At 49.3% G+C, this 15,358-nt stretch overlaps 1 protein-coding gene across 6 annotated transcripts in view; it reads left to right on the top strand.

Annotated features, from left to right (window-relative positions):
• Positions 1-1,062: 1,062 nt before the first annotated feature.
• The window catches only part of LOC123771828 (RAC-alpha serine/threonine-protein kinase), a 140,440-nt gene continuing 126,144 nt past the window's right edge, over positions 1,063-15,358 (top strand). For 4 of the 6 annotated variants that reach the window (XM_069313240.1, XM_069313245.1, XM_069313244.1 and 1 more), the window contains exon 1: positions 1,063-1,192. The gene's annotated coding sequence lies outside the window, so the exon portion shown is untranslated. The other 2 variants (XM_069313241.1, XM_069313242.1) reach the window with 2 other exon arrangements.

A 15,358-nucleotide genomic window follows, 5' to 3' on the forward strand; every position in this document is an offset into this window, starting at 1 on the left:
TCGGACACAAGCATGTTACAGTTGTCTTAAAGAGTTGAGAGCATTTAAGGATGATAAAGATTCACTTACAATTAATGTATCAAGTTTGGAGACTTGTACGCATTTCAGTGCAAGGAGCAAGGCAAATAGTTCGGTCTGATGGACTGAGGCCCAGTTGTTTATACGGACTCCCAACTAAAATATAAGCCATCACCCATTGTCAGAACAACTGCACTTCCAGCTGTATCCGTGGGGCGGTGTAGGGAACCATCAGTGTATATGATTTGAAAGAGAGAATGCTCTGTGGACAGAGCATCAATATGGCTTAACGCGTTGAGCTTTGCCTCAAGACGAAGCTTGGGCTGATCTCTAATGTGTTTCTTGGGTGGAGAGGGATGGATTAAAATTGGAAACGGTGTAATCTCCCCACGGTGCAGGAAAGTGCCGTGTTGTCTCTCTTGGTACAAATGATAAATCGGATACATTTTGAGTTTAGTTCCAGGTTTAGTTATCCATTTGGAACAATGTTGGCCTTCAATAAAGAAATTCTGGAAGGCTTCTGTGCAAGGGTTAGGATGAGTTAGCCTAAGCCTTTTTATACCAATTTGACAGTTAATTTTCAGCAACATGATCAATGACGCTAATAATATTAAGTTCTTTCCTCATGTTAAAAAGCATCTTTGTGGTACGAGGGCACCCAAGGATTATCCTCATGGCTTCGTTCTGCAATTTTTCAAGCCCTCCAAGCTGTCTTTCAGGCATCAAGGCAAGCAGAGGTGCAGGTTAATCCACTGAAGATCTAAAGTATGCAAAGTATAGGAGATGCTTTTTCACCAGGATTGTAAACCCACGGAACCGCCTACCCGCCGAAGCCGTAAACGCCAAAACTCTGTTGGGTTTTAAAATACAACTGGAAAAGATCATCAGAGCAAATGGGGGGGGGGGAACATTTGACAAGCCGCCAGCTTTCGGTCATCATCGGGGCCACAAGTGTTGGTGGCCCGCAGATAAATTCAGATAAATATCCTTTCCAGCGGGCAGTTGGTAATTACACCGGACAGATGGCAGTACTGTCTGCCACACCACCGGTCAGCTGGCAATGGTGGCGTTACAGTCAGCAGCCCCAGACAGTTGCCGTTCTTAGTCTACCTGCGTCATCGCTGCGGCAAGCCCCACTACCAGTAGCTGTCACATGTGTGTTGTTGTCTTGTAGGTGAGTGTTACCAGTGATCTTGAGCCATTTTGTGAGTTAATATTCGGGGTTAACAACTAGTACAAGCAGATTGGTACATTTGTTATCCCCATATATGACGAGGGATTTATATGTATATATTAAATATATAAACCACGTAAAATATGTTGATATATAAGTGGGCACCCGGCAGTCCCAAACTATTATATTTTCTTATTCGAGTTTTACCTGAATTTACCTGAAGCTCCTGCCGTATGCGTTCATCTTCACATTTGTATGTAATTTATTTTACTACATGTATGTGAATTGTCAAAGGGAGGGGAAGTTTTGTCGTCGTCCCGGGAGTGGGGCGAGTTTGTCGTCGTCGTCCCGGGGGTGGGGCGAATTTGTCGTCGTCGTCCCGGGGGTGGGGCGAGTTTGTCGTCGTCGTCCCGGGAGTGGGGCGAGTTTGTCGTCGTCGTCCCGGGGGTGGGGCGAGTTTGTCGTCGTCGTCCCGGGAGTGGGGCGAGTTTGTCGTCGTCGTCCCGGGAGTGGGGCGAGTTTGTCGTCGTCGTCCCGGGAGTGGGGCGAGTTTGTCGTCGTCGTCCCGGGAGTGGGGCGAGTTTGTCGTCGTCGTCCCGGGGGTGGGGCGAGTTTGTCGTCGTCGTCCCGGGAGTGGGGCGAGTTTGTCGTCGTCGTCCCGGGAGTGGGGCGAGTTTGTCGTCGTCGTCCCGGGAGTGGGGCGAGTTTGTCGTCGTCGTCCCGGGAGTGGGGCGAGTTTGTCGTCGTCGTCCCGGGGGTGGGGCGAGTTTGTCGTCGTCGTCCCGGGAGTGGGGCGAGTTTGTCGTCGTCGTCCCGGGAGTGGGGCGAGTTTGTCGTCGTCGTCCCGGGAGTGGGGCGAGTTTGTCGTCGTCGTCCCGGGAGTGGGGCGAGTTTGTCGTCGTCGTCCCGGGAGTGGGGCGAGTTTGTCGTCGTCGTCCCGGGGGTGGGGCGCGTTTGTCGTCGTCGTCCCGGGGGTGGGGCGCGTTTGTCGTCGTCGTCCCGGGGGTGGGGCGCGTTTGTCGTCGTCGTCCCGGGGGTGGGGCGCGTTTGTCGTCGTCGTCCCGGGGGTGGGGCGAGTTTGTCGTCGTCGTCCCGGGGGTGGGGCGAGTTTGTCGTCGTCGTCCCGGGGGTGGGGCGAGTTTGTCGTCGTCGTCCCGGGGGTGGGGCGAGTTTGTCGTCGTCGTCCCGGGAGTGGGGCGAGTTTGTCGTCGTCGTCCCGGGAGTGGGGCGAGTTTGTCGTCGTCGTCCCAGGGGGGAAGGGTAGGTCGAGTTTGTTGTTGTCCCGGGGGGTAGCTGGGTATTGTCACTGTTGTCCCCAGGGGGTGGGGAGTGTGTTGTCACTGTTGTCCCCAGGGGGTGGGGAGTGTGTTGTCACTGTTGTCCCCAGGGGGTGGGGAGTGTGTTGTCACTGTTGTCTCCAGGGGGTGGGGAGTGTGTTGTCACTGTTGTCCCCAGGGGTGGGGAGTGTGTTGTCACTGTTGTCCCCAGGGGTGGGGAGTGTGTTGTCACTGTTGTCCCCAGGGGGTGGGGAGTGTGTTGTCACTGTTGTCCCCAGGGGGTGGGGAGTGTGTTGTCACTGTTGTCCCCAGGGGTGGGGAGTGTGTTGTCACTGTTGTCCCCAGGGGTGGGGAGTGTGTTGTCACTGTTGTCCCCAGGGGTGGGGAGTGTGTTGTCACTGTTGTCCCCAGGGGGTGGGGAGTGTGTTGTCACTGTTGTCCCCAGGGGTGGGGAGTGTGTTGTCACTGTTGTCCCCAGGGGTGGGGAGTGTGTTGTCACTGTTGTCCCCAGGGGTGGGGAGTGTGTTGTCACTGTTGTCCCCAGGGGTGGGGAGTGTGTTGTCACTGTTGTCCCCAGGGGGTGGGGAGTGTGTTGTCACTGTTGTCCCCAGGGGGTGGGGAGTGTGTTGTCACTGTTGTCCCCAGGGGTGGGGAGTGTGTTGTCACTGTTGTCCCCAGGGGTGGGGAGTGTGTTGTCACTGTTGTCCCCAGGGGTGGGGAGTGTGTTGTCACTGTTGTCCCCAGGGGGTGGGGAGTGTGTTGTCACTGTTGTCCCCAGGGGGTGGGGAGTGTGTTGTCACTGTTGTCCCCAGGGGGTGGGGAGTGTGTTGTCACTGTTGTCCCCAGGGGGTGGGGAGTGTGTTGTCACTGTTGTCCCCAGGGGGTGGGGAGTGTGTTGTCACTGTTGTCCCCAGGGGGTGGGGAGTGTGTTGTCACTGTTGTCCCCAGGGGGTGGGGAGTGTGTTGTCACTGTTGTCCCCAGGGGGTGGGGAGTGTGTTGTCACTGTTGTCCCCAGGGGGTGGGGAGTGTGTTGTCACTGTTGTCCCCAGGGGGTGGGGAGTGTGTTGTCACTGTTGTCCCCAGGGGGTGGGGAGTGTGTTGTCACTGTTGTCCCCAGGGGGTGGGGAGTGTGTTGTCACTGTTGTCCCCAGGGGGTGGGGAGTGTGTTGTCACTGTTGTCCCCAGGGGGTGGGGAGTGTGTTGTCACTGTTGTCCCCAGGGGGTGGGGAGTGTGTTGTCACTGTTGTCCCCAGGGGGTGGGGAGTGTGTTGTCACTGTTGTCCCCAGGGGGTGGGGAGTGTGTTGTCACTGTTGTCCCCAGGGGGTGGGGAGTGTGTTGTCACTGTTGTCCCCAGGGGGTGGGGAGTGTGTTGTCACTGTTGTCCCCAGGGGGTGGGGAGTGTGTTGTCACTGTTGTCCCCAGGGGGTGGGGAGTGTGTTGTCACTGTTGTCCCCAGGGGGTGGGGAGTGTGTTGTCACTGTTGTCCCCAGGGGGTGGGGAGTGTGTTGTCACTGTTGTCTCCAGGGGGTGGGGAGTGTGTTGTCACTGTTGTCCCCAGGGGGTGGGGAGTGTGTTGTCACTGTTGTCCCCAGGGGGTGGGGAGTGTGTCACTGTTGTCCCCAGGGGGTGCGGAGTGTGTTGTCACTGTGTTGCCGTAGACTCGGCGGGAGGTGGGCGTGATTGTGGCCGTCTGGTGGGGGGGGAGGTGGGCGTGCTTGTGGCCGTCTGGTGGGGGGGGGGGAGGTGGGCGTGCTTGTGGCCGTCTGGTGGGGGGGGGAGGTGGGCGTGCTTGTGGCCGTCTGGTGGGGGGAGGTGGGCGTGCTTGTGGCCATCTGGTGGGGGGAGGTGGGCGTGCTTGTGGCCGTCTGGTGGGGGGAGGTGGGCGTGCTTGTGGCCGTCTGGTGGGGCGGGGAAGGTGGGCGTGCTTGTGGCCGTCTGGTGAGGAGGGAAGTTGGGCGTGCTTGTGGCCGTCTGGTGGGGGGGGGGAGGTGGGCGTGCTTGTGGCCGTCTGGTGGGGGGGGGGAGGTGGGCGTGCTTGTGGCCGTCTGGTGGGGGGGGGAGGTGGGCGTGCTTGTGGCCGTCTGGTGGGGGGGGGGAGGTGGGCGTGCTTGTGGCCGTCTGGTGGGGGGGGAGGTGGGCGTGCTTGTGGCCGTCTGGTGGGGGGGGGGGAGGTGGGCGTGCTTGTGGCCGTCTGGTGGGGGGGGGGAGGTGGGCGTGCTTGTGGCCGTCTGGTGGGGGGGGGAGGTGGGCGTGCTTGTGGCCGTCTGGTGGGGGGGGGGGAGGTGGGCGTGCTTGTGGCCGTCTGGTGGGGGGGGGGGAGGTGGGCGTGCTTGTGGCCGTCTGGTGGGGGGAGGTGGGCGTGCTTGTGGCCGTCTGGTGGGGGGGGGAGGTGGGCGTGCTTGTGGCCGTCTGGTGGGGGGGGGGAGGTGGGCGTGCTTGTGGCCGTCTGGTGGGGGGGGGGGAGGTGGGCGTGCTTGTGGCCGTCTGGTGGGGGGAGGTGGGCGTGCTTGTGGCCGTCTGGTGGGGGGAGGTGGGCGTGCTTGTGGCCGTCTGGTGGGGGGAGGTGGGCGTGCTTGTGGCCGTCTGGTGGGGGGAGGTGGGCGTGCTTGTGGCCGTCTGGTGGGGGGGAGGTGGGCGTGCTTGTGCTGTTGCTTGTTGCAGCTTGCTTTTAATAAATTTATTGAAAGGGAAGGAATCTGTTTGACATTTGTTCGCTATACCTTTCACATACTTCCCCCCCCCCCCCTCCTCTCTGTCTCTCTCTGTCTCTCTCTGTCTCTCTCTGTCTCTCTCTGTCTCTCTCTGTCTCTCTCTGTCTCTCTCTGTCTCTCTCTGTCTCTCTCTGTCTCTCTCTGTCTCTCTCTGTCTCTCTCTGTCTCTCTCTGTCTCTCTCTGTCTCTCTCTGTCTCTCTCTGTCTCTCTCTGTCTCTCTCTGTCTCTCTCTGTCTCTCTCTGTCTCTCTCTGTCTCTCTCTGTCTCTCTCTGTCTGTGTCTGTCTGTGTCTGTCTGTGTCTGTCTGTCTGTCTGCGTCTGTCTGTCTGCGTCTGTCTGTCTGCGTCTGTCTGTCTGCGTCTGTCTGTCTGCGTCTGTCTGTCTGCGTCTGTCTGTCTGCGTCTGTCTGTCTGCGTCTGTCTGTCTGCGTCTGTCTGTCTGCGTCTGTCTGTCTGCGTCTGTCTGTCTGCGTCTGTCTGTCTGCGTCTGTCTGTCTGCGTCTGTCTGTCTGCGTCTGTCTGTCTGCGTCTGTCTGTCTGCGTCTGTCTGTCTGCGTCTGTCTGTCTGCGTCTGTCTGTCTGCGTCTGTCTGTCTGCGTCTGTCTGTCTGCGTCTGTCTGTCTGCGTCTGTCTGTCTGCGTCTGTCTGTCTGCGTCTGTCTGTCTGCGTCTGTCTGTCTGCGTCTGTCTGTCTGTGTCTGTCTGTCTGTCTCTTTCCTCCCCCCCCCCCTCCTCCTCCTCCTTCCTCACTGCTGTGTGTGTGTTTGTTTCTTGCTTTTTGTGTTGGTATGTTTGTGGTTAGGCCTCTTGCAATATTGAACCCATTTCCTTGTCCTTTAATCTCTGGCCCTCTTTCAATTTTTGATTATCCAATCCTGTTTTCTCGTGCTGCATCTCTGTTATGGTATGAATGTTTGTGTGCCTTCGTGTATATTGTAAAATTTTGCAGACATCTCGTTTACTTCCTTGCATAGCAACAAATGTCCAATTAAACTCATTAAAGATTTCTCTATGTTCCCCATAGTGTCCTCTCTTGAAATTGAGTTTATCAACTGTTTCTTGTCCTCTTTCTCTTCTAGATTATTGCAAAGCATATTTAATATCCAACAGGACATGATCACACACTCGAGAGGAAGGTACTGGATGTCAAATCTCTTTCTTTCCTTGTGAATATTAGATCCAGTATTGACGGAACATTCCCTTCCCTCATTCTTGTGACCTGCTTGATGTGTTGTTACACGAATGTCTCCAGAATGAGGTGTACAAGTCTGCCTGTCCAAATGTCCTCGGTTCTTGTTCCATAGATCTACCAGTCTATTCCTTTCAAGTTGAAGTCCCCATTACCAACACTCGTGATTTATCTTTGTCTGCTTTTACTATAATATCTCTCGGGACCATTATGAGGCCTTCTGGTTTGTTTTCTAGTTCCTCCTTTGTCAATGCGTTGCTTGCTAGTGGGCTGTAGGCATTTATGAGTTCATCCTGATTCCAGACCTGTAACGCCATTGTCAACTTTTTGAGTTTTTTTTTTATTCTTACTGTTGAGTGTTCTTTCACCAGCACAGCTGCTCCCTTCCCCCCCCCCCCCCTTCCTAGTTTTCCTGTCAGTTCTCCAAACTGAGCAACCCCTTGGGAATACAATTTTAAAATTATTTAAATTAAAAATTTTAATTTTAAATATTTAATTTATTTAAAATAAATTTAAATTAATTTAATTTTAAATATTTAATTGAAAATATTTTAAAGTTTTATGTTGCTGCGATAATACATGGGACGTTAAGCTGAATTATATCTTTTAGCTCCAGTATATTTTATCTCGCTCCATCTATGTTAGTATATACAATTTTTGGGAATGTGAGTTTTTCCCTCTCCCTTTATCCATTAATCCCCTTTCCTCTAAATGTCTGAGAGCTGGAAAATGGTTGTGGGTTAGTGTCGATATGTTGGTGGGTGTGGGTATGTGGGTGGATATTGATGTGTTGGTGTGAAGGGATGTGTTTGTGTGAGTGTTGTCATGGAGACGGAAAAGGATGGTTGCCAGGGAAAGGACTTCCCTGGCAGCCATCTAGCCAGCCCCTTCAACCCCCCGCCCCTCCTCCACCTGATTTGCCCACCTTGCCTCACCCTGGGGTGGGTTGCATTGAGGGGGGGGGGAGAGCGGGTTGGTGAAGATAGGAAGGGAGGTCAGGGAGATGAACAGCTACCAATATTGGTCGTGTCACCAGCTGAAGTAGATTGGTGTGGGGAGTACCTTAAGTGGGTGAATGAGTGTAGGATGCCTGGAGTGTGTGGGCATAGGATGCCTAGAGTTTGCCATGTGGCCTACAGTGGGTGACAGATATTAGGAGTGTTCATGGGAGTGAGGTTCTGGGAAGAAGACAGTTATTATGAGTGGTGGCCTCACAAGTCCTCAATGACCCACACTCACATGACTTGTACAAGACCAGATTGTGTTTAATCTGTTGGTGGGGTGGGGTCCACGGGCTGGTGATAGGAGGGGTGGGGGGGGAGGCATTTACTCAAGAGACCAATTACAAAATAGCAGAACATAAATACAGTACACATGTATTTTCATTTATTGATTTATTAATGTAATTATACCACTTCATTCTTCAAAAACGGCTAACTTTGACAAACAGGAAAACTCCATCATTCAAGGTAAATATTATGTTGTGGTCTCTTATATTAAAGGTCCCAAAAATATTGGTTTTAAGAGTATTTCTTAAAGCCCTTAAATTTCTTGGGGGCCTTTTCGGCTCCCTGGAGCTATCGGACTAATGTGTGATATATTAGACTGGGGCATTAGTCTATGGAGTTCTACTTACTGAGGACCACGAGCCAGAACCTGGCCCCCTTAGAGAGGTTGAAGGGAGCAATGACCCTGGAACCCCCCCCCCCCCCCTGTGTTTTTTTTTTCCTTATCTGCCATCGACTGGGGTTAGGCACCCAGGAAGGTAGGCATAACAAAACAAACCCCATATGGTAAGAAAAGTACAAAAAAAAAAAAAACGGAGAGGTAGAACTCCCTCCAATACCAGGGGAAACAAGCAAATCACGCTCCACTGCTGCACCATTTGTCCTTGCAGCCCTCCCTTACCCAAGAGGGGAAGGGAGGAGCCCTGGACCTCCCTGCGCCAGCTGCCCAAACACTCTAGTTCGTTAGCTAATGTGGTCCGGGGCAGACGTCTTCTCTGGCCTCGATTTCAAAGGCGGTGTTTTGCCTTCGTGACGACCTCTGCTGTATTGTTCTCTGGGGGTCCTCTCTCTCTCCAACGTTTTGCAGGAGTACCACTAGGACCTGGTTGTAGCTCACTGCTTGCTTGTCTTACAAAGAATCTGTTTAAAGACACTTTTTTTTCCCTACATTTATAACACTTGTCTGTACTGAGACATCACATTGTCATTTAATAGGTCAATGCAACGGCCTGCTACAGCGTTATCTGGATGAATTTTTTCAACAAAGCTTTGCAGTTCTTCCCATACTTAACATATTTTCTTAATGAGCCACACATTTTCTTTATGAAGAAGGGACATCCTCTACTGCTTCTACTCACAACGATTTTCTTAGGTTGAACCTTACCACTGACATTCATAGGACTCATGGCGAGATATATAATAATTTTATGTTCATATATCCAAAAATCCGAAGAACACTGGAATTCTTCTTAAAGAATTTAGGCGTGATTGTCACTAGGCGGGAGGCACTGGTAAACTGAGGCGCGGTCGCCGTGCTACCATGCGTTGGGTCAGTCATATGCGTATCAACAAACGACATTACCCGAGGCAAAGTTTGTAACCCGATTCGGATTTTACGAAGAAATTGGGTTCGTAACCCAAAAAATTCGTAAGCCAAAGCCGAATTCGTAAGCATTCATAAGCCAAGGTGTCACTGTGTATTATTTTGGTGGCCCTTTGCTAGGCACCCGTGATTTTTCACGTTGCAGGGGTTTCGGTGTTTTGATATCCCCCTTGTTAGCTTTGGAATCTTAACCAGTTAGCAACACCTTGCCTGGGCTTCCTGTAGCAGTCAGAATACATGCCCCGGAAAACCCTGTTGGGGCTCGGTGGACCAATGTATGTGTCTTCAGATTTCCAGCCTGCCTTGTGCGGGTTCGGAGGATGCTGTGTGCCCTTGTCTCAGGGTGACAGTCACCTCTTTTGCCTCAGTCATGCTGCCTGTTGGGTCGACGACACCTTTGACTCAGATTTTTGCGAGTCATGTTCTCTGCTTGTTCTCCATTACTATTCTGATGACATTACTGTTAGGGTACAGGCAGCATCCACGTTGCATGCTTGGTTTAGGTTGCTGCAGTGTGCTAGGTTGATATCCCACCCGGATGTCCCATCCGCTTTGGTTATTGGGAAACGGACCTAGGGGTGTTCTAGTCGCTTCGAGTTTGGCTCAGTCAGCGCTCCCTGGTCCTTCCCCAATTGTTCATATTGCACCTCTTCCCCATCTTCCAGCTCTCAAACTTCTGAGGGTTTTGGAGTCTTAGCAGGGTTTAGCTGGTACTGAGAGTTCGAGGGCTGCCCCATTCGGAATGAGGACAGAGGCATTAGAGCTGGTTCCTCCTACAGAGGCTTCTGGGTCCCACCAGCAGGCCCCTTTCTTTTCAGCCTTTTTCCTGGACTCTGCCTTTTCTTCAGGGGTGTGGAGGGTATGGAGGACTTGTCTGCCACGAGTCCCGACTTGGGAGAACCCAGGGCTGGAGAGGAAGCAACCTGGGAGCCTTGGGGCCCCCTTTGACCCCGCTTGGGTGTTAGTGCCATCTTCACGGGGCATGTTCTTGCAGCAGGAGGGGTTTTCCAATACCTCAAGGACACGTATTGGCACATTGCTATTCATTCAAGATTCCGGGACCGATTAGGTTTCGTGGTGGGGGATCAGGCTTAACGCTTCCGTTGCCTTCCTTTTTGGCTTCAATCTGGCTCCTCGCATGTTCACGGTCTCACCCAGGTCGTGACGACGTGTCTGCATCTGCTTGGGGTTCAGGCCCTGGCCTACCTCGACGACTGGCTGGTGTGGGCTCCCAGTTGGTCTGCTTGTCTACTCACCAGGGGTGTGGTTCTTTCCCAGCTCGCCGTTTTCTGGTTGATAGTGAACTGCCAGTAGTCTCATCTGGTTCCATCCCAGGTTTGGACCTGGCTGGGACTTGTTTGGGACTCTTGGACAGCTTCCATGTTTCTCCCTCTGGTGGCGTTGCTGCGGCTGCGGTTCTGCCGCAGCAGAACGTTTCTTGGGGGGGGGGGGGAGGTCACGGGTCTTTCGGCGATTGCTCGAGCAGTTGTGCGAGGGTTTGAACTTCGCTGTGCTGGTCTACCCGCTGGGTCGGGTTTGGCTTCGGCGTCTGTTCTGGTTCCTTCGGTGATGTCACTTCCGCTTCTCTTTTAATCTCTGGGTTCGTCCTCCGGGGACCTTGCACCTGTTGCTGCGTCGTTGGCTTCCTCTTTGGGGTTTTCAGGGTTCAGTGCCTTGGCGCCAACCCAAACCCTCGCTCGATGTGTTCACGGACGCGTTCTCTCTCGGCTGGGGCTTTGTGACCAATGCTCACCAGGCTGGCCAGGGGCAATGGGATCTGTCCTTCCGTCGGCCTCACAGCAGGTTTCCGCAGTTCGCAGTGGTTTGGTTTTCACTTCGAAGGGTTCAGGTTACTTGGGGTTGGACCATCCAGCTTCATTCGGACTGTTCTCCGGCAATTCGTTGCTTGAACTTAGTGTGTTCTCTTCAGTCCTTGCCTCTTTGGGGCCGGTAGCTTTGAGTGGCTCGTCTGCTGGCTTCTCAGGGTTTGCCTCTTCGGATGGTTCATATCTGGGGAATATCCAAATTCCTTGTGGACAGCCTGTCTCGCTTCATTCCTCTGATCACGGAATGGATGGTTGACGCTGACTCCTTGTGTTGGCTCTGCCGAACATACGGACTCCCATCGGATGTGGACCTCTTCGAGTCGGTGAGGTCTCGTTGTCTCCCAACCTATGTAGCGCCCTTCCCTGACTGCGAGGCTGTTGCGGTGGATTCCTTTTAGTAGGACAGGTCGTGGTGGGGTTGCCTATACCTCTTCCCTCCCCGATCCAGCTGTTGCCTGAGTTCTGGCCCGGTTGGAGTCCTCAAGGGAGAGTAGTCCTCGTGGCCCCCTAGTGGCCGGCCCAGCCTTTGTTCCAGGCGCCGTTTTGCTTGGTGTGCAAACCCGGGACGTTTCCTGCGGCTCGACCTCTTCCAGCAGGTCAGTCCAGTCTGGTACACGGGTCGTTGGATCTTCTCCTTTGCTCTTTGCATCTGGTCTTTTTGACGAGGGTTTATCACCATTTGTATGGTGATCAGGTGGCTTCATTGATGGTATCCCACCTGAGAGCTTCATCTCGGCGACAGTATGAGGTTTCCTGGTGTTCTTTCCGCCATTTTCTCTCTTTGTAGGTTGTTTTCTGTTTTGGATCATGTTGGCTTGTCCTTTGTCTTAGCTTTTTCAGGGCCATCAATTGATGCCTAATACTGTCGCCTCATTGTGAGATGGTGGCAGAGCCGCTTCAGCTTGTTTGGTGTGGATGTGTCTCCTGCCCTGTTCCATATGCTTTCTCATATTTTGTTTCACCTCCGGCCTGCTCATGCGCTGCCAGTGGGGAATTGATTTGTGAGATTTATATATTTATTAATTTATATTAATGTATATAGTAATTTATATTTTGTTAATATATATTTTTCGATAGCAAACTGTTTGGTGATTAAATTGGACTGATTTTAAATTCTCACAAAACGCTTTCCTTACACATTATGGGGGGTTTATGGTTTATTTATGTAGTCCTCAATATAAATTATTGGTTAGTAGACTTTCACTGCAATATTAAACTCCACATATTATTAACTAAAATGTGGAGGCCTTATCTGTGTTGTTATATCCTACACAACCAGTATGAACACGGATAAACAAGCTAGTCGATACACTTTGTGAGTGTGGCTGGCCTCCAACTCGTGTACTGGAGTGCTAGGTTACTAGTGTTAATTCTTCTTCCTCCTCAATTACACCTGTCAAAGGGCACTTAAAATACTAGCAGTAATCCTAATTATGACGGCTATATCAGAGGAAATATCAGTATTACTTATGAGATATAGACCAAGGAATATTTACCTTGGTCTTGTCGCTGTCTCATGTCCTAACCGGATTCACCCATATATATCTACCTACTTCTCTGGCCAGGAAAGCACTAAGGTAATAAGCGGGTTTCGGTAAGGTACTTCCCTTGATAGTAGACGAAGTTGATGTTAATAATGGGAGCACTTTACTTCCCATAACACCGTTGTTAAAGGAAAATAATCAAAGCTAAATTTGCCCAAATGGCTGATGTTAAAATCAAATGGCGACTCTTATTGTGGAGAGTCCTCCCTCCCTCCCTCATGCATCCTGGCTCCAGATGTCGAAAGTGGTTAAAGGGCCTACATTTACTCGATTTTGGTAATGATAATCAAGTTGATGCAAGGGATATGTTTTATGATTTTCAGTCCAAAGACTGCTGTATTAACCCTAAAATCGCGCATATTGGAGGCACGGAAGAGAAATATTTGAATTGTGTAAAATCTTAACAATGTTAAACCAATCTCACTTTCTTTTATTATCACTTTCACTGTTAAACTTTCATCAAAATATTTTCAGAAATTGATTTTAGACGAATCTTTTAAAAATAATAACGTTTTGTTGATACGGGGAACAGCTCCTATTAACTGGAACTTGGGGATAATGCAGTAAAAAAGAGATGCAAGCACCTGTCTGCAGCTCAAAGAAAAATAGTAAGAAGTGTTAACAGAGTGACAGTCTCCATTTTTGCCGTTTCTGTGGTGTAATGGTAAGACGCTCGTCTGGCGTTCCGCGAGCGCTTTGTCCTGGGTTCGTATCCTGGCTGGGGAGGATTTACTGGGTGCATATCCTTAACTGTAGCCTCTCTCTAACCCAACAGTAAAATGAGTACTTGGGTGTTAAAAAGATAATTCGCGGGGAGGTCATATTCCGGGGAACATAGGATTAAGGATTTGCCCGAAACGCAAAGCTTACTAGTGACTGTACAAGAGTGTAACAACTCTTGTATATATATAAATAAGTGGAAATGCAGCTGGTGCTTCTACACCATTGCTGAGTAATACATAATAACAAAAAATAATGAGAATGTATGTTATGCTATATTTTGTTATATATCATATAAATAGTGTCCAATGTTAATGTGTTACTTTCATCAATGTCCCCCCCCCCCCCCAAAAAAAAAAAAAAAATTTTGGTGGAAATCAATTTTTTCGGGGGGGGGGGATTTTTTTTTTTTTTTTTTTTTTTTTTTTTTTTTTAAGATTAGTTTTTTCTCCTTTGTTTATTATGGTTTTGTTGTAACCTTTACATCCTGGAAAATGCATACCCTTCCTTAACTAAGTGAAGATAGAATGACATTGGTCAACAAATAAATCGGTCCCAATTCGCAGAACTTGGAGCTTTGATTTTTTTTTTGGCAGATTTTTTCTGTTTTCAAACTCAATTTTCTTTGTCTCTTTAGGTTTTTGACGATTAGGGACCAGATTATGGCTTTTTCACTTGTATGAAGTATACCCTAAATATATCCCCTAAATTGTTATAATTAGTGTATCTCTATTTTTGGGGGTTGGGGGGTGGGGATTATTTTTTCTTAACTTCATTCCAACATATATTACCCTACAACATTCACATTCAAGTACGAATACCAAACAATGTTCATTAAAACATACAATTAAATTAACGAATTAGGACTACCTTTAGTCATTGTCCATAACTTCAATTATCTCTGAAACTTGAGTTTCAAGTTTAGTGGCTTCTAAAATTCCAGTTTTTGACAGATTCTAACCATTTTGACATAGTGTGCTTAGATGTCTATGTGTATATATTGTATATTGTGTGCTCATATGTGTATATGTATATATGTATATATATATATATATGTCGTACCTAGTAGCCAGAACGCACTTCTCAGCCTACTATACAAGGCCCTTGAATTAATCTTGAATTTTCTTGAATTAATATATTTTCTCTAATTTTTTTCTTGTGAAATGATAAAGCTACCCATTTCATTATGTATGAGGTCAATTTGTTTTTATTTGAGCTAAAATTAACGTAGATATATGACCGAACCTAACCAACCCTACCTAACCTAACCTAACCTATCTCTATAGGTTAGGTTAGGTGGCCGAAAAAGTTAGGTTAGGTTAGGTAGTCGAAAAACAATTAATTCAGGAAAACTTGGCTTATTAGGCAAATCAGGCCTTGCATAGTAGGCTGAGAAGTGAGTTCTGGCTACTAGGTACGACATATATATATATATATAATATAATATAATATATGGAGTTACAATTTTTATTTTTTTTGTCTAAATTTGCCGCATATTTCAAATGCCATATTGACGATTTATTTTTACAGTAAACTACAGTATACTGAAAAGCTACATTCTAATTTGATGAAAATGAAAATAATATGCTACTCTGAGAGAAAAATAACACCAAATACACAATTGGTGATAGTTTATATTTTTAATTCTGATTTGAAAATCTAAAGTTTTAAATTTTCAATTTTTTAATTATTTTTGATTTTCCTGTTTTTCAAGTTACGTTGTGATCATTTAGACAAAGTTGGAGCATTTGCCTAGTTGATTATGCACACAAACGTAGGTGGTGTTTGTGCAAGTTTTAAAAACTGGAGTTATGTCAAATCGTATATGGATGATTTGCGCCATTTAAGGGTCATCTTGAGGTTATCTTGAGATGATTTTGGGGCTTTTCGTGTCCCTGCAGCCCGGTCCTCGACCAGGCCTCCACCCCCAGGAAGCAACCCGTGACAGCTGACTAACACCCAGGTACTTATTTTTTACTGCTAGATAACAGGGGCATAGGGTGAAAGAAACTCTGCCCACTGTTTCTCGCTGGCGCCTGGGATCGAACCCAGGACCACAAGTTCAGCGTGCTGTCCACTCGGTCGACCGGCTCCCATTAACCCTCCCCAGGGTTAAGAATGTTTCCCAATATTAGGTGGTGAATTTAATGATGACATGTGGCTATGATATCGTTTTCTACGGGGGAGGAAAATTCCACTGTACCACATCTTGTGTAATAAGCAAATTAACTCATAATAGTTATCTGCCTGTTGTATTAAATATTAGTAAATGGTGCCGGTTTTTCCGA

The sequence above is a fragment of the Procambarus clarkii genome, chromosome 75, assembly GCF_040958095.1.
Source record: "Procambarus clarkii isolate CNS0578487 chromosome 75, FALCON_Pclarkii_2.0, whole genome shotgun sequence".
Taxonomy (NCBI): Eukaryota; Metazoa; Arthropoda; class Malacostraca; order Decapoda; family Cambaridae; genus Procambarus; species Procambarus clarkii.